Source organism: Hypanus sabinus, chromosome 5, assembly GCF_030144855.1.
Source record: "Hypanus sabinus isolate sHypSab1 chromosome 5, sHypSab1.hap1, whole genome shotgun sequence".
Classification (NCBI taxonomy): domain Eukaryota; kingdom Metazoa; phylum Chordata; class Chondrichthyes; order Myliobatiformes; family Dasyatidae; genus Hypanus; species Hypanus sabinus.
Window position 1 is genome coordinate 29,707,853 of NC_082710.1, and position 27,219 is coordinate 29,735,071.

At 39.1% G+C, this 27,219-nt stretch overlaps 1 protein-coding gene across 4 annotated transcripts in view; it reads left to right on the plus strand.

Moving 5' to 3' along the window:
• Positions 1-22,451: 22,451 nt before the first annotated feature.
• sncaip (synuclein, alpha interacting protein) overlaps positions 22,452-27,219 on the plus strand; it is a 102,359-nt gene continuing 97,591 nt past the window's right edge. The window contains exon 1 of one of the 4 annotated variants that reach the window (XM_059969651.1): positions 22,452-22,534. The gene's annotated coding sequence lies outside the window, so the exon portion shown is untranslated. Of the gene's footprint in view, positions 22,601-22,656; positions 22,749-23,987; positions 24,065-27,219 lie in introns of those variants that run through there. The other 3 variants (XM_059969650.1, XM_059969652.1, XM_059969653.1) reach the window with 3 other exon arrangements.

Below are 27,219 nucleotides of genomic sequence, written 5' to 3' on the forward strand. Positions count from 1 at the left end.
TTTTGTTGACTGCCCTTCTGCACTGATTATCTGATATGGGCACTGATTACAGGATCTCTGTAAGTAACCTCTGGAAAGGAGCCAAGGGCAGAACGTGACCAATCTAGTTATGGCAGTGAAGGCCACTATGAGCAATATGTCATATTCCATCTGGTCAGCCTGCAACCTGGCGGATGAACATTGATGAATTTATGGGCTCCAATTCATCTGGTGCCCATCAAGCTAAATAAGCATTTTACCAGTATTTCCATCTGTAATCTTTTAATTCACACAGCTAAATTATATTCTCTCAATTTGAGTTTTGCCTAAATACTTTGTTATAGACTAATGGCAACCTTTCAGACAGCTTACAAAACTGCCAGATTCTCTTCTACTTCTAAGTGTACCTCTTCTGAACTCGGATTGATTTCAGCCTGTAATTTTCCTCGTAAAAATGTATTCTTGTGTTGACTGTATAATCTGGGGCTTCTGCGATCTCCTAAGGGATTCGGTGTGGAGTGCAGGTATGGTCGTCGCTGGGGATGTATGCTGTGTTATTTCCTAATGGTGGAATATGAACCTGTGGTCAGCTCCATTACTCCGTGCCGATTGAAGAGTTGAACAGGATTAAAACTTACGAATGAGGACAAGAGCGGAAAACGAACGGGTGTTCAGTGGCATCTGACTGGCCTCCCTCTTCCTGCTGCCGGCAGAAGGTGCAGGGGTCTTGGGTCCCACGTTGCAAGGTTTGTTGGCTCATTTTCGGCTGCAGGTTGAATATTTAACGTCCTCAGTGCTGAATGTGCTTTACTATTTGTGCGATTTGATCGTGGCGCTTCAGCACAGAACTAAATCTGCAGCTGTGATCTGAAGCCATCGACACAGCACTGAACAAATTGAGTCAGTGGCTGTGGACGCGACCATCATCTCCAGGACTGGCTTCACTCACCTCGGTGGCTTGAGGCTGTGGACTCACTTTTGGCGACTCTATGGTTTGATGTTTAATATTTTGTGTGTTATTTGTTTGTTTTTTGCTATTTGTGCAATTTTGTTCTTTTTTCCACACGCCTGATGGTTTTGTTGTGTGAGCGTTTTCTTTAAACAGATTCTATGTTATTTCTTTGTTTTGTGCCTGCCGGCAAGAAGACAAGTTGTACGCTGTTACATACTTTGATAATAAATGTACTTTGAACAAAGAAACTTATTTAGATTTCCAATGATCCATCATCAAATATATATATATATATATATATATATAGCCTAGATAAAATCCTCAAAGCAAACTTTGCTATGCCTTTGGAGAGACATCTGTTATAATCTTGTCATGCTTAGCATAAATTTATACAAGCCAGTTACTGAAAAAAGTCTGCCAAATTGGTTCAGCCAAATATTTTACAGAGGAAAATAAAACATAAAATGAAGCAAGAATGGAACATAACAATCAAATCTGGTACAAATTTATTACAAAAAAAAAAGTATGCAACAATTCCCAGCAAATTAAACAGGGGTGCTTTTAATTGTTTGTAATAGGAACAAATTGGGAATTGTCCATTTTATGCTCATTTTGTAAAAGAGGGATTGAAAAAAGAAAAAGAATTTAAATTTGTCAGGCCAAATTCTCAACATGGCATGGCAAATTGAGATTATACAATCGATTTGTCTAATTGTCAAATCAAGTCTCCAAGCACCAAACACAGAAATGTTAACATTCAAAATATTTATGCAGAATAATTCTGTTCAAAGGAGCAAGGAAATAATTTAATTTCCTTATGCTCAAATAAATGGCAAATTCTATGGTTAAGAGATTACCTCAAAAAAGAAACAGTAATTGTTATGAATTTAAACTAAAATTGATTACTTGGCAAAAATGTATTCTACGATATATTTAATTAAAATTAATTGTCCTTGGATAAACATTTATGCTGCTAATCTTCATAGCTGCGATAAATTGTAAAGTAATAGAAATTGTACAGGACTTGATAAATTTTGAAAGAAATTCTCATTGCAGAGGGACCCGGCTGGATAAATGTATCAGAACGTGCATAGGACTGTACTGGGTTATGATGATGACTCATTAGACAGTAGGTTATACATTAAAAATTTACCATTTGCATGTAAAACAAAATCAGTAAATCATACAACATGTGGACTAATACCAGGAACATTGGCATAAAAGCTGCTGAATCTTAACTACTGTGAGATGCACTCTTCAAGAAAAGGAAGCTGCTTTTCCATCTTGCGTTTTGATCCTTGTACTCTGAAATCAACTACAACTTCGAAACTAGATAAAAATGCCTTAGTGCCATATCAGCACACATCTTGAGAATAAAATATAAAATATTATCCACAAAGAGTCCACTGTACACTCAGTGCCCACTTTATTAGGTACAGGAGTGGGATCAAGTGGTGTTTTCTGTTGCTGTAGCACATCCACTTTAAGGTTTGGCATGTTATGCATTCAGAGATGCTCTTAATTTCAGAGGGCCTATCCTGGGCCCAGCACGTAAGTGCAATTTCAAAGAAAGCAGTGCCTCGACTTCCTTAGGAGTTCGTGAAGGCTCAGTATGATACCTAAAGCTTTGACAAACTTATGTAGATGTGTGGTGGAGAGTATATTGACAGACTGCCACACAGCCTGGTGTGGAAACACCAATGTCCTTGAACGGATAATCCTACAAAAAAATGGTGGACGTGGCCCTGACCATCATGGGTAAAGCCCTCCGCACCACTGAGCACAGCTACATAGAGCATTGTCGTAGGAAAGCAGCATCTATCATCAGGGACCCTCACTGCCGAGCTCATGCTCTCTTCTTGTTCCTGCCATCAGGAAGAAGGTACAGGAGCCTTAGGATTCACACCACCAGGTTCAGGAACAGTTATTACCTCTCAACCATCAGGCTTTTGAACCAAAGGGGATAACTTCACTCAACTTCACTTGCCAAATCACTGAAATGGTCCCTCAACCTATGGACTCACTTTCAAGGACCTTTCATCTCATGTTCTCGATATGCATTGATTTAATTATTATTTTTATTTCCTTCTTTTTTATATTAGCACATTTTGTTGTCTTTTGCACATTGGTTTAATGGCCATTTGGAGTGGTCTTTCATTGAATCTATTATGGTTATTATTCTGTTATGGATTTATTGAGTATGCCCGCAAGAAAATGAATCTCAACTTTGATAATAAATTTACTTTAAACTTTGAACCTTTCTGCACACCACTGTTGTAGCACATGGTTATCTGAGTAACTCTCACCTTCCTGCCCGCTTGAACCAATCTGAACATTCACCTCTGACCTCTCTCATTAACAATGCATTTTCGTCTACAGAAATGCCACTCACAGGATTTTTTTGTACCTTTCTCTGTAAACTCTCGACTTGGACTATTGTGCATGAAAATTCAAGGAGATCATCAGTTTCCGAAATATCAAACCACCAACAATCATTCCATAGGCAAAGACACTTAGATCACATTTCTTCCCCCATTCTGATGTTAGGTCTGCGCAACAACTGAAGTTTTTGATCATATCTGCATGCTTCCAAGCTTTGTGTTGCTGCCACGTGATTGGTTGATTAGATATTTTCATTAATGAACAAGTATACAGGTGTTGAACAATAGGGTGGGTACTGAGTTTATGTTTTAATTGTAAATCTAGCCTGGTAAGTCATAATATTATAGCTGAGGCAGCACAATCATTATCCTTAACCTGTGGGTGGTGAATAGGAAGGAAATTAGCCAAGTTTCCTTGGGCCAAGGAGGATAAATGAACTTGCACCACCAGACAGTAAATGGGATAGTATGGAAAGAAAAATCCAGTGGGATGTAGAGGGATGGCAGGAATATGTTGAGCCAAGGAAAAAGCCCCAGAAGATTGTAAGCTCACAGCTTGATCCTGACACTTGCCTCCCCAACATTGAGGACATCTTCCAAAGGCAGAGCCTCAAAAAGGTGGTCTCTATCATAAAGGGCCCCCATCACCTAGGACAGGCCCTCTTCTCATTGCTACCATTAAGGAAGAGGTACAGGAGCCTGAAGGCACACATTCAATGCTTTGGGAACAGCTGTTTCTTCTCTGCCGTCAGATTTCTGAATGGACAATGATTCCATGTACACTACCTCACTTTTTTTGCTCTCTTTTTGCACTAATTATTTAATTTAATTTATATACACTGTATATATAAACAAAATTGTAATTTATAGTTTATTATTATGTATTGCAGTGTATTGCTGCTACAAAACAACATTTAACAATATATGCTCGTGATAATAAACCTGATTCTGATTCTGGTCAATTATTATGCCTGAACTTTGATACAAGCAGAAAATGGCTGGAGATACTTAGGCTAGTCAACATCTGAGGAGAGAGAAACAGAATTGATGTTCTTACTTTAGAGCTAACAGTTATTACATTTATAAGACTGTTTTAACTTTGAGTGGGTTCTGCAGGAGAGAACAAGGGCAATATTTGTAATCGTTTGAAACCAGGAGACAAAATTAATGCAAGTAGTAGTGGTGCTGGTTGAAACAGAGTGCTAAGGGCTTGTTTATTGCAACTTATCTGCTGCAAAGTAGATAAATTGAAGGAGGAGACTGAGGCTAGAGAGGAAATAAAACAAAAATGAGGTAAGTGTGGGAGACAATGCACTGCAGGTACCAGAAATAAAGGAGAAGTGGAAATACCCGGCATGGTAGGCAGTAGATGTGATGGCTTTTCATCAGAACTAGGATAGGGATCAACGTGTGTTGCACAGGAAAATGCCACAAGATGAGGAAACCAAATTCAGATATTGTGAGTACTTTTAAGAACACCTCCATTCAGTCCACAAGGCCAACCTGTCACTTTAATTCCCCTTTCAACTTACTTTCTGATCTCTCTATCTTTTGTTTCATATGCTGTTCCACAGAATCAGAACATAAGCTAAAGGAACAGCAACTGGGCATTTAGGAATGGAAGCACATGGGAATCAATAACTAGCCTCATTAGTTTATCTCAGAACAGGCCAATGAAAGGTCTTCAACCTGAAATATTAACTGTGTTTCTCTCAACACAGATGTTGCCTGACTTGCTAAGTATTTCCAAGACACACTTTTATTTCATGACATTTTAGGATTTCCTAATGAAATATAACCACTGCCTTCTTTGTAATTGCATCATATGTTGGGCCCATGATCAATCTTCAGAAATGTTGACACCCAGGAGTTTGAACCTGCTCACGCTTTCCACAGCTGATCCCTCGACAAGGAATTGTGTGTCTTCCCCTTCTTGAAGTCCACAGCCAACTCCTTAACCTTACTGACAGTGAGGGCAAGATTGCTGTTGTGTCACCACTCAACCAGCTGATCTATCTAGCTCCTATACACCTCTTTGTCACCATCCGAAATGTGTTAATAATAGTTGTGTCATTGGTAAGTTTATAGATGGTGTTTTAGCTGTGCCTAGCCACACAGTCGTGGCTGTGGAGAGAGTAGAGGAGTGGGCTAAGCAGGCATCCTTGAGGTGTGTCAGTGTTGATTATCAGTGAGGAGGAGATGTTATTTCTGATCTACCATTTGTAATAGACTATGGTCTCTTGGTGAGGAAGTCAAGGATCCAGTTGCAAATGGAGGTTCAGAGATCCAGATATGGGAGCTTGTTAATTAACGCTGAGCTGTATTCAATGACTATTGTCCAGGTGATCCAAGGCTGAGTGAAGAGCCAGTGAGAGTGCATCCTCTGTGGAACCTATTGTGGTGAAATGCAAATTACAGTGGGTCCAAATAGGCAGGGATTGATTTTAGCCATCACTAACATCACTTCATCACAGAAGTGCTAATGGGCAATCGCCATTGAGGCAGCTCATCCTGCTCTTGGGCACTGATATGATTGTTGTCCTTTTGAAGCAGGTAGGAACTGACTTCCTTTCTGGTCAGATTCCAGCACTTGGAGACTTTGCGTTCCTGCTTATCCCTCTCCTAGCTGCCTCCATCTTCATCTACCCTCCCCCACTTGGCTCCACTTACTTTACCTCTTGCTCTGTTTTTCCTTTTTGGCTTCATCCTCTGATGATCCAAATAACCTTTGTCTCTTATCTCCATACCTCCACCTCCCCTATCACCTGCATGTCATCCTTTACCTCTCCTCGATACACCAATATACCTACTGACTAGTCTCATCCTCTACCACTTTCCTTTATATACTGCCTACCTTTGTCCAGATTTGGGGGTCTTATCAATGCAATGTACATTCTCACTCCTGAATCTGTCAGAACATTTGGATATGAGCCAAGTGTGGAGACAGAGGCACTGAAGCAGGTCAACAATTCACTAACTTTAATCAGAATCGGATTTAATATCACCGGCATATGTTGTGAAATTTGTTATCTTAGCAGTCGCAGTATAATGCAATACATGATAATATAGAAAAAAAAATAAATGCATTACATTAAGTGTGTATATGTATATTAAGAAGTTATATTAAAAATAGTGCAAAAACAGAAATAATTTTAAAAACTGAGGTAGTGCTCATGGCTTCAATGTCCATTTATAAATCGTACAGCAGAGGGGAAGAAGCTGTTCCTGAATCGCTGAGTGTGTGCCTTTAGGCTTCTGTACCTCCTTCCTGATGGTAACAATGAGAAGAGGGTGATGGGGGTCCTTAATAATTGATGCCACCTTTCTGAGGCTCCAGTCCTGGAAGATGTCTTATATACTACGGAGGATTGTACCCATGATGGAGCTGACTAATGTGAGAACTTTCTGCAGCTTCTTTCACTGCTGTGCAGTAGCTCCCACCACTCTCCCCCCCCCCCCCCGCCCCCCCATAGCAGACTGTGATGCATCCTGTCAGAATGCTCTCCACGGTACATCTGTAGAAGTTTATGAGAGTTTTAGGTGTTTTAAGAGTACAGTGGCAGAATTTTAAGGGATGGATAAACAATAAATGCTGGGCCATCAGGGACATTAACTAAAACTCTCTAACTAAAAGTACAAACGTAAATGCCAACACTGCGTCTGAAAGCAATATCTAATTACGAAATGAATACTGCTCCTTTCCAGCGTAGGTTAAAATGGTAGTCCTCCTCTCCAGACAAGGACAAAGGTAAGCGGAGAGCTTTTGCTCGAGTCTTGACAAGACTACAGTAAAAAGAAGGGAATTAAATACCACCATAATGAAACTGTAATTAGTAATTAACAGGCATATTCACGGGTGCAATTGCTGCACCTGCTGTTCAACCCACCTACAGGGGAACATAGATCCCGCAGCAGAGTCCGTGGCTGTAACAGAATCAGGGTCTTGAGTGAAACGTTGACAATATCATTCCCCCTCCTCCCCAACATTTTATAACTGTATTGTTAAAAATGACCTGATTGTTTTTAATGCTCTGATTTACTTTCTGCTTTTGGTACATTATGATCATTTTCATCATTTATATAAAATGTACAGATCTCAAATATATCTGATATTGCATTTTGTTTAATTCCAACCTCTCTGTTTACCCATCCAATGTGAAACTTGAAAGAATTGACTTCTACTAATATGAGTCCATGAAAATCTGAAGTAAATCAGGTCCTTGTTTCAATTACCAGACTTTTGGAGCATTAAAAACCTATTTCCTTTTTTTAAGAAGTACTTTTACTAAATTCCACTCCTATGTTTTCCCCATATAGACATTCTTAGAGCTTTTTTTTGCCACGTTACACAGTGTTGCTTATTGAATTTCATACTCTTCAGAACCATTTAATGTATTCTGACATTATTTTACAACAGATTTGGCATTTTAACCATCATAGACATTGTTGTTTATGTTCGTGTATACCATTTGTTAAAAGTGTTGATCTAATTCCAAAAACATCTTGATTTAGTGAAATGTTTCAGAAGTATAAACAATTTACTTTCTGTAGAATACAGATTTTAAAGATCTGATCTTTACCTATCCATCTTTACTTTCACTGTTCTGAGCCATATATTCCAATGAAATTTTGTTTTATATCTGTATGTAATTGAAGACAATATTACATAATCCCACCAGTGAATGGCCAACCAATAAAACTCAGCATGAGCTGCTCGAGAAGTAAAACATGATTTCCTTCCCTTCTGTAAGCAAACAGAGTATCAACGACTGAATGATGTTGGCATACATCATTTTGAGGCTGAATAGTATAAGTGTAACAAACATTTGCCAGAAATCTCCCTTGCACAAAGAGTTTGCTTTCACGTAGGAGGCTTACAGGTTCCAGGGTTGTCAAGCCGAGGAGTGATAATGGGGACAAGCTCCCACTACCTGAAAGTGCTCCTCACGGCATGCGCCTCAAATAGCCTCTGACAACCAAGTCCAACTCCTGGCCTTCTCCTGTGGCTTAGCCTCTAAGCCTGGTAGAACTAAAAGAACTGTTTCTACTGACAGCAGAAGGGGCGAAGGCGGGTTCTGGTGCCTTAAAACCAGTGCCTCAGTTAGATGGAGCTCATCAGCCTGGGAAGGCAGTCCATCTGAGAGAGGGAAAACTCTGATATCAAACCTCCACCACCTTGCGGCCATACCCACTTATGGGAAAGGCTTCGGGAGTAAACCCTGAGGACAAATCCGGAGCTGGAGTCCCTAAGGCAGTCTGATGTTGCCTTCACCCTTGCTCTGGCAACTCCTGAGATGTCACTGGTGCCAAGCCGTATCGGCCCTTGCCCTTCCCTTGGACAACATCGGGGGCATGGAGAGGGGAGACTCGCTGCTTGGGCAACTGCTGGTCTTCCACACAACCTTGCCCAGGCCTGCACCCTGGAGAGTATCAACAGAGTTTCCAGGCACAGATCCATGGTCTTGCGAGACTAACAGATGCCATCATCATCAGGAGGCTTACAATATATCACATACAGTACAGCACAGAAGTCCTCAGCACATACATAGAGCTAAGGTGTCTAAGACTTTTGCACAGTACTGAATATTATATCATTCCAGTTACCAAATAACACTTAATATTATTGAGCTAATGCAAAGCTAAGTACAGTTATTTCTGTTTCCCAACCACCTCCTTAGCTTAACCAATATATTTTACTGCCATGAGCTCTTGGGCCTGTGTGGCGAATCATAGAACATTGGGCACCAAGGTTTCCAGGCCACGTAAACTTGAAAATTGTTGTCTTAACTAGAGTTGTTAGGCCCTTGTGCTTTCTGTTTAATCTTTTTGTTTATTTTGACTGGCATGGGCTTTCTGCATGCTGTGATTGTTTAAAGTGGACTCCTGATTTGCCCTTATCTCGGGGTCCTTGTTCTGAGAATGATTTGTCTCACAGTGTTACTTGGTTGAGCCACTGATGTTCCATTGGGAATCCTATGTATCAACTCTTGTTCCATCACTACATGGGAATCTGTCAATCCTCTGCACCTGGATTCAGAGCTCATCATGACACAGTACTGTGCAAAAGTCTTAGGCACCCTTGCCATATATATGCACCTAAAACTTTTGCACAGTACAGTATGTCAATCTTAGATTAGGACTTCAAGAAAGAAGAAAGAACAAAACAATTTCACATTTTCAGATGGCACGGTAGCATAATGGTTAGCAACTGTGACCCAGGTTCAATTCCGCTGTTGTCTGTAAGGATTTTTATCTTCTCCTTGTGTCTGTGTTAGTTTCCTCCCACATTCCATAGATGTATAGGTTAGTTTAGTTAATTGCTCACATGGGTATATTGGTGGGGAGCAGACTCATTGGGCTGGTAAGGCCAATTACCATGTTGTGTCTCTAAACAAAAATTTTTAAAAATTAAACAGATTTCATCAATATGAACTGCTTGCTATGTTTTATGATCTGAGCAGATGTAAAGAAATTGCTAAGCTTTGGCTCTCAACAATGTTTGACTTATACAAAACCAGAAAATCTGGTCTACTTACCACTACAACTTACAATATGACATTCATTTTGAGTATGAATTAAACAAGATGCCAAACTGGGAACTGTATTGTGATGACATTATGTTGCTTACTGGACTAGGGTCTTAGAGCCAAGGCCAAGAAATTGATTAGCTTTTGTGTCTTTGAAAGCAGTGTAGTTTGGATTCCAGTGTGTATCTACTGTATCTCTGTAAACAGTTTTAAATCAAAGCTGGATAGTGAAGTCTCCAGTAAAAAAAGTCACCAAGGATCAAGTAAGTTAGCAGCTTTTTGCACAGAAGTCCTAGTATGAGATGAGAAGGGAGAAAGGAATGTTAGGCAGATGTTGATTGTGGGTGGGTCAGGAGTGCTGTCTAGTAGTGGCGGAAATGGAGAGGAAAGGTTGGTTCAGGAGCGATTGAAATGAATGGTCAAAGATCATGAGGTGAACTGGCATTGGAAAAGCATTGGAGACAGACCAGATTAATGTTCAGTGATGGAAATAGTCTGAAAAGAATGCTGAAAGTGTGAGTACATACAAGTAGATTCTGCTTCATTTGATATTATATATTCCCTGAATGACTTGTCCCACAAATTGATGGTATAGTTCCTAACAATTCAGCCTGTCATTCCACTGATCGAACACTGGAAGGCAACACCAACCAAGCACGGGTGTCATGCAACACTATCTCCAGCATCTCCTCACTTGGATTGCAGCAACAGGCAAGCCCATGGCTTGAGGCCTAGTCATTGCTACAACTGAGGTTATACAGCTCCCATGCCGCCTGTCTCCCCATCAAATAAGGGAAACAGGACTGTGGCATCTTACATTATCAATGTCCAGTACAGTCTTGCGATACAAGAGAAATATGCAAGACAATTACTCACGGTTACACTGCATACTCTCTTCATACCCCAAATCCGTGTTGCAAGCAGCAACACAGTCTGCACTGGATCAGTTCCTCTGAACCCAGTCTGGGTCCTCCAACACACTGGCTGGCTCCTTCTCCGTCACACCAATGGGTTCCTTCGACACCCCAACCAGCTACTCCGATCAACAAGCAGCTCACTGATGCTGTAGAGCAGCTGTTCTTGGAGTCCAGCATAGTCTTGAGATATAAAGAACACCTTTCGTTGGCTCCCAAGAGGCCATTGCATCCAAATGTGCTGCCATCTTACTGGAAGCACTTCCTGAGGCTAGTGAAATGTGTTCTGCAAGAAATAAAGATCAAACATTTCTTTATACACCATATTCATAAAATATATTTTGACCCCCTATGAACAAATAGGTTTTGATTTTGCCAAATCTCTATTAATTCGTGGTGGTTTGGTTGAATTCTTGTTTCGGATTTTAACTGTGACCTTTTCAACTAACTCAAAGCTATGTATTTGTGGGGAAGGGAAGGTGAAATAATCCTAAATTTTCATATGATCAATAACCAGTTTAGACTATGCTTTTGTTGTAAAACATTGAATAGATGCGAGGGAATTGGTAGAAACAAAAAACTTACTTCGGTAGATTTTGCATATATCCCAAAGTTAAAGAAGATGCTGGAGACGGTTGATGCTGAGACAATTGGTTTAATTACAGTGCAAATTGCTGAAATTTTTTTTCAGAAAATATCCAGTAGAGGGCAACACACTTGTTCAAAATCAATCCTACTCTGATGCATATTCTGTTTTGTGAAAATTCATTAGCCTTGGTCCCACCTGTGAAAATCAAACGTATTTTTATGAACTTATTTTATGATATTTCTTTGACATATAACATAATAATGAACAATTTAAAGCAAGAAATAAAAACTACACTAATTCTAAGTTCTGATCATTGTAGATAGCCGTTACTAATTAAATAACAAATAAATATCCGTTAAGAGCAGGAGTTGGAAAATACATTAATCTCATCTCAGTCTTAAATGGTCAACTCCTTATTCCTAAGCAGTGATTTTCTAATAAGAGTGTATCCACTCTCCACATCCACCCTTTCAAAATTCCATGGATTTTTTAATGCTTCAGCCAAATCCCCTTTCATTTTTTTGAATACTGGTATTTTTCTTCTTAAGGCAACATACTCATTCCATGCATTGGTCTGGTAAATAAAAAAAAAAAATTATTAAATGGTGGAAACAACCTTCAACTTAATGCTTAATCTCGAAGAATCTTTATTAGACCTGGGAAAGAGAGAGAAGTTAATTAATTTCACATTGGAGGGAGTTTGGGTTAAGTCAAGATTGGGTTAAGATGGATAAGTCAAGAATATAACTAATATGGTGAGGCTAGGTTTGTCATAGAGGTAGACTGGTGGTAAAAATGTCTGGTTGATAGTTTAATGAGGGAAGTTACCTGGAGGAACAGAACCAAAGGAATATAAAAATTGAAATGCAGCGTTATGAGAAATGCTCAGCTCTTCCTCTCAGTTCAAGGATAACAAAAACATTCACACTGTTGCTCCCAAGAACATGATTGCTACTGGTAGTGGAACTTTTGTTTGAGGACACTTTTAGATTGATCAATGAGTTTTTCACTAGCTCTCTGTGATGGTCACTCCTCTCTCAATGGCACTGAGGCTATGAAAACTGCACCGGCTGCTGTGCTCCATGCCCACTAATATGCTGAACTGGTAAGCAAAGCTTTGGCCTACTCCGAGGTTCGAATCTGAGGGCTCAGTTTTGGTTTGGAATGTTGTTTCTCACTTCAATTGTTTCCATGTTTTGTGCTTTTTCTCCCCCTTCTCTTACGCATCAGATGTTGGTTTTTAATTTTTAAATTGGGTTCTTTTGGGTTTCTTGCTTTGTGGCTACCTGTGAGCAAGCAATTCTCAAGGTTGTACAATTTATACATTCTTTGATAATAAATGTATTTGAATCTTAAACCGTTGATCTGTTTATCAGGGGTTCTAATTGAAGCTATGATCTAGGTTTAGTGCAGTTACATCCTGTCCAGGGAGCCAGCTGGGTGACCATCAGTTGAGGTCTAGCATTAAATGAAAGTTTATGAAAACAGATCTGATACTGTGGCTGCTGCTTCTTGCCTTATATAATTTTTAACCTTATGGCTTTACTTCCTTGAAGAAGTGGTAGAAACTCTGATTCCACACTGACCTTCCAATGAAGTAACACTTGTGAAATAGGAATATCTTCAAGGTTTTTCATTGTTGGAAAGCTGAACCACAGCTAATTCAGAGTAGGGATTGTGTCTGTAATATATCTTTTGATAGAAGGGATGGGAACTGACTGACAGATTAAATGGCATTCAAAAAATATAGTTTCTGAAAGGCCTTTGGTATGAGGTTGTTTAATTGCCTCCTTTAAAACATTATAATTAAAGATTCTAACAGTTGACATTTTCCTTACAAGAACTGCTTAATAACAGAGGAATTCTCAGTAAATGTTTTTGGACTATAAATAAAATGGTGCACTTGTATCAGGTGTCTTTAATAAAATTTACCATTGCACTGAACAGAATGTAGTTTTGTAACCTAACAATGTGACTGTTTTGTTTTATGTGCGATCCATTCCAAGAAATGGGAATGAATGGACTTGTATTCAATCTCATATGGTAATATTTATAGTATATTTCTACAAACGTTTGTAATAGGACAGTGAGAAGCAACTACCTGGTATGTGACTGAGTTCACATAAACGCCAGACTGCAGAGATGATCAGATATTTAAACAGCACTGAGGCATATTTCACAGTTACATGAACAGATAGAAGAGGTCCTGGTTGATCACTTGACAATAAAGTGTTCCCTTGTTACTGCATTCAAGTAATAACCTAACTTTGTTTTTCCCGGACCTGCTGAGAATTCCCAGCATTTTCTTTTTACTTCCAATTCCATAGCTGTACAATTTTTCCCCATTAGCCTAATATATTTATGTCCTGAAATACCAACAACTTGCATTTCCAACAGTGCTTCCTACACAAGTCAGGGAATGCTAAAATTACTTTAATTTAAAAAGTTTTGGAAATGGGGTCTATCCATGGTTTAAATTGAGAGCATTAAGATAAGAGAAGGAAACAAAAAGAAAACAAAATTCGGAGTTTTCACCCAACCAAGGGGATAAATGGGAATGTGAAGGAGAGATGGGAGTGAAAGAGTTTGTTAAGAAAAGGTTAGGGAGAGGAAACGTTCGAGATTTCAAGCTACAAAGTTAAGGCACAATTATGGCATGAAGAAATAAACTGACAGTTATGTCCAGCAAAGCACATTCACTTCATTTGTATGTCTTCCAATTTAGTGTATTGCATTCCATGTCACAATGTGGCCTCTACATTGAGCAGACCAAACACAGGCTGGATGACTGCTTGGCAGAATATTTCTATTCTGCAAAGGATGACTTTAAGCCTGTCATCTTAATTCTCTAACCTACTCCAGCCTCTGTGACTTTGGTCTTTTAAACTGTTCCAATAAACCCTAACATAAAACTTGAGTAATAGCACCTCATCTTCCATTTATGAATGTTGCAGTACATAGGAATGAATACTAAATCCAACCAGTTCAGATATTCATCCTTTACAACCAACACATACAAAATACTGGAGGAACTCAACAGGTTAGGCAGCATTTATGGAAAAGAGTAAACAGTTGATGTTTTGGGCAAGACCCTTCATCATATCTGGAAAAAAAAAAGATGAGAAATTAGAGCGAGAAGGTGGGGAAGGGGAGAAAGAAGTACAAGGTGGTAGGTGATAGGTGAAACTGAGAGAAGGGAAGGAGTGAAGTAAAGAGCTGGGAAGCTGATGGCTGAAAGGGATAAAGGGTTGGAGTAGTGGGATATCTGATAGGAAAGGGTAGAAGTCCATGGAAGAAAGGGATGATGGAAGAGCATGGGAAGGAGTAGAGGAGGTCATGGACTGACATGTCAGAATGGGAATGAGAAGAAGAATTGAAGTGGGTGGCCACTGGGAGATCCCGCTTTTCATAGCGGACAGAGCATAGGTGCTCAGTGAAGTGGTCTTGCAATCTACGTCAGGTCTCACCGACACCTTATGTTCCATCATCAGTCCCTGCTTTATTGTCATGATGAGGTTGGAGGAGCAACACTTTCTATTCCATCTGAGTAGCCTCCAAGATGATGGCATAAATATTGATTTCTCAAATTTCCAGTAATTGTTGCCACTTCACCATTCCCATTCCTGTTTCCCTCTTTCACCTTATCTCCTTACCTGCCCATCATCTCCCTCTGGCGCTCCTCTCCTTTCCCTTTTTTCCTTGGTTTTCTACCCTTTTAAGAGCTGATGATCTCTTAAAAGAATTCACCCGGCAAAAGGCAATGGCAAACCACTGCTGTAACTTGCCTAGTACATGATTTCCCAATATGCCAGAGCAGCGTGGAAGGTAATCATCCGCTACCTGGAAATAATTCCGGATGAGACATACCTTTCTTTTCTATCAGATTCCCCCCCACTTCAACCCTTTATCTCTTTCACCTATCAACATCCAGGCTCTTTACTTCACACCCTGCCCCTCTCCCAGTTTCACCTATCACCTGCCACCTTGTACTTCTTCCTTCCCTCCCCTGCCCTTTTGCTCTAACTGCTCATCTTTTTTTCCCCTGTCCTGATACAGGGTCTCAGCCTTAAATATCAACTGTTCACTCTCTTCCATTGATGCTGCCTGACTTGCTGAGTTCCTCCAGCATTTTGTGTGTTTTGCTTGGGTTTCCAGCATCCACAGATTTTCTTGTTCTTGTGCATTCACCCTTTTTGCCTTTTTTGCTTGTGTCAGAACTGACCAGTTCTGTTGTGTCATCCACCTCTAGAGTAAACTAAGTTTTTTTCTGTGTCTATAGACATTATCTGATCTATTGAATATTTCAAGCATTCTCTTCTTTGTGATTTCCAACAATTATTTGGTTCTGCATCTTATCATTCAAATCTGTTTATTTTAAGTCTCTCTCCACTGTCCTCTTAGATAGAACCAAAAATATTTGTTTTGTCCAGACAACTTCAGCCTCCTCCTTGTTCTCTCTTGCCCACCTCATCTATGCTACTTCAAATCATCTGATTTTCTTGCATTTTGCAGTTTGATCAGGGATCATTGACCTAAAAGATTAACTCTTCCTCTATGTACAGATACTGCCTGACCTACTGACTATACTAGGCAATTTCTGGTTTTATTTCATATTCCTGACATGTGCAGTTATTTTGCTTCCCAGTTCCAATATCTTCTTACTTGTACGTTTTTTCTAGCTAATCTTTAAATACAATTAGGCTTGTTGCTTCAACTGCTCCTAGAGGTGACGTTTTTTGCTAAATCTCTTCAAATTCAATAGTTACAATCATAAATTAATGAACACATTTCTAAATATCTATATCCAACTAAAGTTGCTGTTTCCCTTATAAAGTGACCACCCCCATCTCACCTTTCCTATACAAAAGTTCAAAAATTCTTCCCGGGTATGTTAAGTCTCTTATTTCTAATGAAGGTTCTAGAACACTGTGTTTGTGTCTATTGATAAGATTCCAAATGTGGTAAAACCAAGATTAATTCCAAGTATAACATAACTTCTCTTTATTTTTAGAACTAACCACAAACATAAAGTTAGTATTTTTTAAACAGTTCTTTCAAATCTCCTTTGGTTTAGCATCCATTTGTTTTGATTATTCCTCTCGTAAATGCATGGCTGCATGGAGAAATTGTTCAAATGCATACTTTATGTTGTCATCGTTATTATAATATTTAGATTATATAATTACATGAAATCAAATTTTTCTTAGTTTCATGAAACTTTAGATCAAGTATTTTTCATGGCTTAATATCACTATTAAGGCCATTGATAAGTGGTTTAAATTTAAAAAAGGAAATTGGCAGTTTAAATGAGACAATCAAAATCAGATTTTTTATCATCAGCATGTGTTGTGAAATTTGTTAATTTAGCAGCAGCAGTACAAAAATCCTTTTATAATTTCCAATTGAAATATACTGTAATAAAAGCAACATTCGACTGATATGATTATCTTAAATCAATATTACTAATTTTAAACAGAATGCAGTCTTTTAAACATTAATATTCAATGTAATCTGGTAACAAAAGTAGAGTTTGATCTCTCCAATTACCAATAATTAATTACCCATGTCAGGGTTGGCAGTCCTAGAGAGAAAACTTAGAATTGCTTGTACCTCTCTTTCAATTCTGTCATTATTGGCTTGGCATTCACAACATAATTATGGACTTTTCTTCATCCTACTGAATATTTAGAAATACATTGTATTGTATATATTGTGATAGTGTTCAAAATCATCAAGTATGTTTAGAGTAAATAAGGAGAAACTGTTTATTGTGGCCGAAGGGTTAATGACGAAATAAGGAAACAGTGTTCTGACAGAGCTTACATGCTTTAAATAACTGGCTGAAAAAATAATGGAAGCAAATTAAATTGTAACAAGGAGAAAGATGAGCAGTTGATGTACTAAAATATAGAGGCTAGCCGCTATGGTAAACACAGAACTATGACAAAAGCAAAATCCTGTTTTTTTTAAATTAAAAATAAAACCAATCAATGCTAAAAATAACCATCAGATCAGGAATCATCAATGGAGAGGAAAAGACACTTTTGGATGAAATGTGGTGTTTGGATAGGAAGAAATACTGGTGACTGAAGGAGTAAGGCATAGAATCACTAATTTTTTTGCTGGAATATGGGTTTGCCTTATGACAAGGAATGAAGCAAACTGGGCCAATGATCTCTTTCAGTTAGGAGAATGAGAGGTGCTTCAATTGAAATATACAAAATTCTTACAAGACTTGGTGAGAAGATGCAGAACCTGTTTTCCCTGTCTCTGGATCTAAAAACTGAAGGGAGTGGGTCCATCATCTCAAAATAAAGAGACAGCAATAATTACAGAACAGGAGAGATCATAATGGAAGGCAAAAGAGGGTGATAAACTTGTCAAGAAATTAACTGTTGGCTCAGAGTGTTTATAGAACACAGAAAAGGAGGAAAGCACACAAAATATGTTAATGTGAAGACGGATCTTATTTTTTTGGATCTGTAATGGATAATCCAGGGTTGCAGATGATTCTGCCAACAATATTCATCAGGGAATCTGACTATTAAGTAGCAGTTCACACTTTCTCAAATCCCGGTTGTCCAGACATTGCCATTACCAGCATCTGTTGTGAAAAGAAGTGGGGTCATGTCTTAAAGTCCCATGATGATAAATGTTTTCAGACAGAAAACTTTTAAGTCTAACCAGAGTAGGAGATACTACACTGGCTTTACTTTAAAAGTAACAAACCCTCACTAAAGATAATTATTAACATACTGCATGTTATTAATTACTTAGATAAGATGTGAAACTTCATTTATTTATAAAAGTACAAATATATTCTGTCAATAACTATAGATCTAACCATAATTTTAATTCATTTTCTACTCCTCTCAAACACCCTAGATACAAGCCAAATAAACAGCCCTGACTTCTATTAAACCCAACGAATAACTTCTTCAGTGAGCTCCACACATAACTAATCTCATATTCTATATTAAATTCACACTTCTTTTGAGAGAGTTACCTGTCTTCTCCCATTGTCTCTTCTACTTCTTTCACCTCCTCTGTTGGTGAAACAATGGCTACTAATTTTCCATTCTCTATGATCACCGCATTAGATTTATAGCTGGTAGTCATGATATGGCCCAGCTGTGAATTCTTAACATTCTTGGAATTCACCTGACCAATGATTTTCTTAAGCAGGATCACACCTCACAACCTTAATGGATTCTGGGTCTTGTTACTGCCCAATGCTTCGGTTCTTTAAAAGACCAAAAGATCCTCAACTGAAGTGTCTCAATAGATCATGTCCATAACTGCAGATACACAGCTCTAGCTCAGAACCAGCCTAGGCAATTGGATCAGTATGTCTAGACCAGCAATCTAACAGTCTATTCCCTTCATAACATGGAAAGTCTCACTTGAAGAGGTGCCCAATGCTAATTTACATTGTCTTGACAATAAAAAATGATATTGAGATATTTTCCAAAACATCTTGCACTTATACGTACAGGATATCTATGTGTATGTTGATTATAGCATCTTCAACCAATTAGAAAGCTACTAATGTATTGCTGATAACTCGCACTATCAAAGTACGAGAAATTTCATTCAATTTATCCAGTCCTTATTAGCAGTTGCTCCATTAGGACTGCACACTCAAACAATATGCATAATTTAGTGGCAATTAAAGCACTGGAGTAATCATGAATATCAATCTGTGGTCAGGTAGTTTTCATTGAAGCCGTCACAAGGCTTCCCCACCTTTTCCATCCACATGACTACTGGTACTCACTTGACCTTAATAATTTCTTGCCAAACACTTAATCCTGAAAAAGACAACCAAACCACCACCACTGTCGTCATTTTCATGATCTTGCTCCCTGCCTGCAGTTCAGTTTAAGTCTTGAGAAAATAATTTCAAACTGTTTCCAATAATGTGTGGTTATACTGCACACTCCCTCTGCCAGTTCAGACAGTTTTGCCTGAATCCTTTCATTTGATAGAAAACATGGTAAAGAATCTCACAGACTGAAAGAGTTCTGAAAATTGCACACTTAAGCCAGTGTCTTTTCATCTATACCCACTGTCTCTTCTGGTCCCTGAATGCATATACTTAATGTGTAAATCAAAGAATCATTGAAGTTAGTTCAAAATCAAAGTTAAAAATAAACTTATTATCAAGTATGTGTATGTCACCATACACTACCATGAGATTTACTTTCTTCTGGGCATTTACAGCAGATACAAAGAAATAGAGTAAAATCAATTAAAACTACACACAAAGATGGACAACCAATGTGCAAAAGAAGACAAGCTGTGCAAATACAAAAACATAATAATAATAATAATAATAACAATAATAATAATAATAATAAATAAGTTATAATAATATTGGGATCATGAGTTGTAGAATCCTTGAAAATGAGTCCGTTGGTTGTGGAATCAGTTCAGTGTTGAGGTGAGTGAAGTTATCCACAGTGGCTGAGGAGCCTGATGATTAAATGCCGTTTTGAGGCCCATATAATAACCTAGTTGGAGACGACAACATGGATTGTTAGAGTAATAAACTCACTAATAGATCATGTCTCCAGCTCTTTTCATGTATCACAGCATGCTCTGATTTCTCCCAAGACTTTGGGAAAAATTCCTTTTAAGAACATCTTCATCCTCTCCATTAACACATAATTGACTGTAACATCCCAATAACAAAAAATCTCTTATATCTAGCACAAGATATCATTACTATTCTAACTATAGGATGCTGTTTTCTTTTCTCTTAATGCAGGTCATGGATTTGCCATTTCCTTAGCAGCAATATTCCAGACTCTTTGGGTTCCTCCAAATTGTTGGTTAATAAGGTAAATAACTAAGACAGAGATTTCATTAGTGATGAACATCATTTAACTATGAACAGTGGCACATATAACAATGTAATAAAGGTCATAACACATGCTACAGACAAGTCAATATCCCGCATATACAGTTATTAACTCATGGCTGGTATCTTTAATATTCAATGTGAACTCTTTGCTTTCCCATTCTTTGCTCTAAACAATAAAGGCAAGAATTCCTTAAGTCTTAATTTCCTGTACTCTATCTCCAAAGATCTGTCATTAACCTCTCCAAAATCCCACATGTGTCCTGTACCTCAATACCTGTCTACTGCAGGAATCTAGGACAGAGTGGTCAGAATGTTACTGGAGTGAAGAATGGACTAAAGGCTCAGTATAATTTAATTATTCCAATTATTCCTGGCAGTCTTCCCAGTTTCCACTCTCCATTAACCCAAGTAGATGCAAAACTCTGCTGTTTGTGTCCTGAATTGCACTGTGGCATTCTCCCATAAGTCTGGTGTTCACTGAGTTAAATCAGCGCTCAGTCCAGGCTCAATTCTCAAAGGAATTTACATAGACTTAACCTTCCCTTTCACTGTACCCCCTTTCCTCGCCAACCCTTTGAGAAGCCTGTTGTCCTCCAAACCCATGTCTATGCAGATCTCTGATTTTTGACTTGAATAATGAGAATTAGGCAACGCTAGAGAAACGAGATGTTTTACAATGAAGAAAATGGGATGTCGGAAGAGAGACCGATAAGGCAGACTAAGCAATTGTTATGCTGAGCACTTGCTCTCTGTCTGAAATGGCTGTTTTCATCTTCCACTTGCAAGCCATTCAAATTCCCTCCCCACTCCCACAGCGGCCTGTCTGTCCTTGCAACCCCCCCCCCCCCCACACACACACACACACACACACAGTGTGAGGCCAAGTGTAAACAAGAGAAACAACATCTGATTTTCTGCCTGGGTAGATTACAACACAATGAACATTCCCTAATATCAAGTAACCTGTCTCCTTAAGTCAGACAGAGACATGCAGGAAAGGAAACGGGACTGAGAATAAAAATGGCATTTTCTTCTTTTTGTAGTGGGCAGAAAATGCAGGAACATTTCTGCTTCATCTTAAAAGTTATTTGCAAAGGGACTTGAGTGCAAAGGGCAATCTAGTTATAAGGACAAGAGTGGTATAAGGTTATATGAGAATGTACAGTACCTCCAAATAGGGAGAGATTGGAAGACAGAATCAAAACCTACCAGAAGATATTTTACACAATCAACATACATAGTTTCATTCTTATGGTAATTTCGAATAATTAATCAATGTCTTCAACTTGCCTCAGGCTTACATTTTTTCATTAATCCCTATAACCATCTTATTCACACAGCACTCTCACCGCTGTCATGTCGTCTATCCTGCCTCTTATCTTATCATAGTTCTCTCCACCCTTCCTCTTTCTCTGTCCTTAATATTTTTTTTATCTGTAAATAACAAACTGAAAGCTTATTGATCTGAAATGTTAATTCTGTTTTTTTTTCTTTCCACTGGAAACCGCTGATTATTTCCAGCACTTCCTGTTATTTCAAACTTACAGCATCTGCAACTAAACTTTTGGATGCCTTTTAACATGGCTCGATCCTGTATTTTGTTTGACAACTCTCCTGTGAAGCACCTGGGGACCTTTTACGGAATCCAAGTTGCTGTTGTGGCCGAATTTACAAAGATGTTCGGCAAATTCACTCTGTGCACTACCTCCTCAATGTACAGGAATCCAAATAGGAAGAAGCGCAAATAAGAAATTGTTTAGAACAGATTCAGAAATGTGTTAATTGAACATTTAGAAATAACATAACCAGACTTTGTTTGCTCAATTATTTGTGGTTTGACAAATCGGGCGGCTGCACCTCGTTTTGTTTTGTTGCAGAAACCTTGCCTTCTGTAGATGGGAGCCGGGGCGGGGTAGATAGAGGGCTGGGAGAACGTGGGGGTAGGTGGGGGGGGGGGTTGAATGTCGTGGCATGGAGTCCCAGTGGGAGCTTCACCTGAAGCGGTGCACATTCAGCCTCACCGAGTCCTTTCCAGATCCGAACACGGCCTCGGGTTCTTCCCGTTAAGGCTCAGAACGGCGTCCCGTTATGTGGCGGAGGGGGAATTCGCTGCCACTCAACCTAACTTGAAACAAAGGAGTGGGGCGGGCGCTGCCTCCGCGTCCTCCGCGCCCCCTGGATGGCGATTGGCCAGCCTGTGAACACCTCGGCCAACTGTTGGCTCGGCTGCCTGTCAATCAGTTGCGGCTCGGGCCGGTGGATACGACCTCTCCGTGGAGAGTAGGTTGAGGTGGAGTGGATTCACGGTAGTTGCCGTGTTGGAAAGGTGAGGCGAGCGCCTTGTGTCTTCCTCTCGACCCCCGGACATGAAGATGGTGCATGGATAGAAATAGTGAGTGACATCCCCAGTGGAAAGCGGGTGTTTCTGCTGACCGAGGCATGTCTAAGCGTATGGTCCGGTTGGGGGTGCGGGGTTTCGAAGGGTCCGACGTATCCCACGTCCCTTCAGCCGCCGATGACGGACGGGACACCGAGTTGAGGTGAATGTTGCATTATCCCGAGAGAGGCTGAGGTAGCCAGCATACTGAGGTGGCGAGGATCCCCTATCCCACCACTTGGCAGTGGTCTGCGGCGAGAATAGTGGGACGGATTGGCATTCGGACACTGGTATTCGCCGCATGTCTGCCCCACATGAGGCATACCCGGTCCAACAGGGAAATTAGGACCTTCATTTGTCCAAACATCGTGTGCACTTCTACATGTTCACGGAGTATTTTGGAAAAGGTTTGCAGCTTAAGAGTTAATTGGTTTCGATGAAGCGGTTCAAAGCTAAGAACTGAAGGCGGAGGAAATAAATCTGGGGAGCAGTAGAGGCTTCACGGGTTGCAGTTGTGATAATAAATAAGCAGTTTAGTGGAGTATTAAATAGGGGTAAAATATGATGAAAACACCCGGCAGTTGGGCTGCGTGAGGAGTAGGAAATAGTTAACTGTCAGATCAATGAGCTTTCAATTTAATATCAGGAAATTTGAAGTGGTATAAAATGAAAACAGAAGGGGAAGCTATGTAATGTGGAAAGCAAAGAAATTTGGGGATTCTTAAAAGTAATTTGTGAAATAGACTATAAAAAGTTTTATGGAAAGATGTAGTGCTAAAACCTGTGCAAAATTTGAGTTCAACCACAGTTGGCATACGTGAGGTTCTAGTTTCAAAGGAATGAAAGGATGAGTACTTAACGCAGTGCAGTTTTCCCACAGTTCCTACCAAGTGTAAAAGAATGGGAATTTGTTGAGTGGGGCATACTTGAGAAGATTTAGTTTAGTGATTTTAAGGTATTAAAATAACTGATGTGTTATAGTTTCACTTGCAGTGTTGGTCATTGGTAATAAACAATACACCTGACAACTTCCAAGTTAGGTGGTCAGTTGAACGAGTTTCTTGAAATTGCTATTTTAGTGTTTGGGTTTAAGTAAAACTAATCAACATATCTTCTGAGTGCAATTTTTACTATGCAGAGAGTGTGAATTTGATAAATAGAGATAAATGTCATTTGTTTAAAAAGTTACTGGGTTTAACTTGTATTCTCTAGTCACAAATGGCTTTTAATTATTTTCATCTGGGTATGGTAGGTATGAAGGCCATGCCATCATCTTTGTGATTTTGAGAGGAACTTGAGGTGGCTGTGAAGCAGTAGGCAGGCAGTGTTTCCTGGTTTTGTTCCAGGAGGTGACCAGCCCACAGCCAGAGAGAATTCAGGAAAGCAACTAGTTGAAAGAGCAGGAAAAGTAGGAATAATGGAAGTCTTCAAAATAAATGCCATGTTCAGACACTTACTTGATGTTAGATACTGTTAGAGGTAAGATATTTAAGAAATAATGTTAAAATCATGGGGCAAGGGACTGCACAGCAGGAAACAGTAAAGGTGGGAAATTACATTGTTATCAGCAAATTCTACATGAGTCCTTCATAATGTGTAGCCTTCCTGGTGCCACGGTAAGAATCATTAACAGGGTGTTGATGGCTCTTAAGGTAGCTGGGTGGAAGAGAGAGTCCAATTCAAAACATTGGTACCACTGGCAGGTAAAAAAAAGGGGTTTGATCCTGTCAATGGGTTTTAAGGAGACAGGAAAGTATTGAAGAAGCAGGACGACCTGATTGTGTTTGTGTAGACTGAAATGATGATTAATGCTAGAGAGGAGGGCGGACATTTAGATTCCTGCAGCTTTGGGACCAATTCTGAGGGATGTGGAACTGCACACGCTGGACAGCCTGCATTCAGTGGATTTGAGGTCAGAATTCTTCCAGCTTTTGTTTAGTACATGTGGGATGGTTTGTTTAATTTGAAATGGTATTGTAATGTTTATTAAAAGTATAAAATACACAAAGTATGGGAAAAGAGCAATTTTTTGTAGAGCATTTTTCAAAGGAATCTGACCACAGAGACGGTCCAAGGTTTACCGTGTTGTGTAAAGGCAGAGTTCAGAGGTTCATTTATTATCGAAGTATACAACTCTGAAATTATTCTTCTCTGGATAACCATGAAACCAAAAAGTTAGAGCTGTAGGTACACATAATAATCATTTGTTTAGGATGATGTGCCAGTAATGGAAATAGGCCTTAATTTAAAAAAAGATCAAGGTTGAATGAATATGAAATATTTCTGGATGCAAGATATTAAAGAAAGTAGGAAAGAGCGAGTTCAAGATTAGATTGATTTTACTAGAGAAAGAGGAGATCCTATAGCAGTCAATAATAGAACCTAATTTGAAAGTTAATAATTTGAGTCAGAGTCCTTTTGTCAGAATCTATTTCTTTAAAGTTAAAAAACAAGTATTTAATAAAAAAAATTTTAACATTATTTTGGGTATCTCCATATAGTGGAACCATATTATAAAGGAGCAAATTTGCATGGGTGTTGAATAGATATACAAAAAGGAGGCACTTAACTGGCCTCTAGAACAGGATAGTAATGTAAGGGGGGAAGAGTAGGGTAGGTTTTGAGATGTGTTCAGGAATTAGGTTGATTGGTTAATATAAGTTGCCCTTAGTGCAATGAAGGAATTGGGGAGTATGCAAGAGAACTGGTGGCAGGGAAATATGTGTGTGTGTGTGTGGGGGGGGGGGGGTTGTTCTGAGATCCAGCATTAATTCATAGGGCTGAGTAACCCTTTCAGACATAAGCAAATGAGCAGTTATGAAGGAAAACTTCCTTCAGTAAAATAGCCTGGCTTATAATTGGTTTAATAAACTTCCTTCGGATTTACGTAGGGAATTGAGATAAGCCAAATGAAATAATGGTCAGTATGAAAACAGACTATAGAAATTGCCCTTGATAATCTCATTCCGAACAGGACAATGGTCTTTTCAAGTTTAGACACTGCCAAGCCCGGGACCTGTCTGTAACCAGAACATTCTGTAATTTGGAAAATCTAACTGAGATCATAAAAGTTGAGCCATTAGGTTAATTAGTTAATTTTAGATCTTAATTAGAAATATTTAATTAGTTTTAATCTGTGGTAGAGATTTAAAACGTACAGGACCATGGTGTTAAACCACAGAATGCCAGACTGGAGAGTTTTGACCTGTACTACATTTACAATTTTTTTTCTAGCCGTCACTGTTCACAGCTGGAAGTGTTGCTAACACCACAATGAGCAATCTTTATTTTGGGTCAAAACATCTAGAAGTGGCTTCTTCAAGAATTGAAGGGTTTGACTCTTTTTTAAAAAAAACTCAAAAAACTGCTTGTAATAGAAACTCAGTGACTGCTTTACTAGGTCCCTCCAGTAACATGGCCGCTGAATGTGTACTTGTAGCCTTCTACTGCTATAGCCCATCCACCTTCAAGGTTTGACTTATTGTGCACTCGGAGATGCTCTTCTGCACTCTGCAGTCATGATGCATGGTTATTTGAGTTACTGTCGCCTTCCTGACAAGTTAAAGCAGTCTGGCAATTCTCCTCTGACCTCTGTCATTAACAAAGTGTTTTCACTCACAGAACTGCAGATCAGTGGATGTTTGTTTTTCGCACCATTCTTCAATTCTGGGGTTTGTTGTGAATGAAAATCCAAGGGGGTTTGCAGTTTTTGAGATACTCAATCTATCCTGTACAGCACCAACTATCATTGCATGGTCGAAGTCTCTTAGGTTACACTTCTTTCCCATTCTGATGTTTGTGCTGAACAACTGAACATCTTCACCATGTCTGCATGCTTTTAAGTTGTTGCCGCATGAATGGCTGATTAGATATTTGCATTAATGTACTGCGGTACCTAATAAAGTGGCCATTGATTGTATGTTTTCTGGAGTACAACGTCAACATTTTGACATGTTTATCCGTCAAGTAAGAAACTGTGTTTTACCAGCCATTCTTTTCCCTCCAAATCTTTTGGTTGAGTAAAGGATGCTGCATTAAAGATTAAGTCAGAGTGAAATACTAGGTTGAAAGGTCCCCTGTCGGTCTGTCTCCCACAAGTTTCCATATGGTGAGGTATTGATAATTTACTATTCAGAGGAACCAAGTTATCATTATGTATACATTTTTGGATGTTAAGATGCTAGAGAACTGAGATGGCCTTTATCTTAAACAAGCACAGACACTTTGCTCTAGTTATACAAGTCCCAAGTGGACCATTATCCGGAATATCATGTGCAAGTTTGGTTTGCCTACATGAGAATATACTTGCTGATGAGAGACTGCAGTGTAGGTTTAATACTTGAAAAGAGAGAATGCAGAGTGATGTTTCTAGAGTTTAGAGCAAAGATGTGGGAGACTTTAATGTTTTGATGTGGTAGATGTGGAATTAATCTTTATCCTGCTGGGGATCATAATCTCAAAATGAAAGTTCAGCATTTGTTACGGAGACAAAGATGTTTCTTCAAAGAAGGGCCATCCTTTAGATGGAATTCTGAATCCAAGAGGATTGTGATGGTTAAATACATTCAGGACAAAGATCAATTTTTTTTTAAGAGATTACAGAAAATTGAGGGTTATGAGATTCGTGCAGGAAA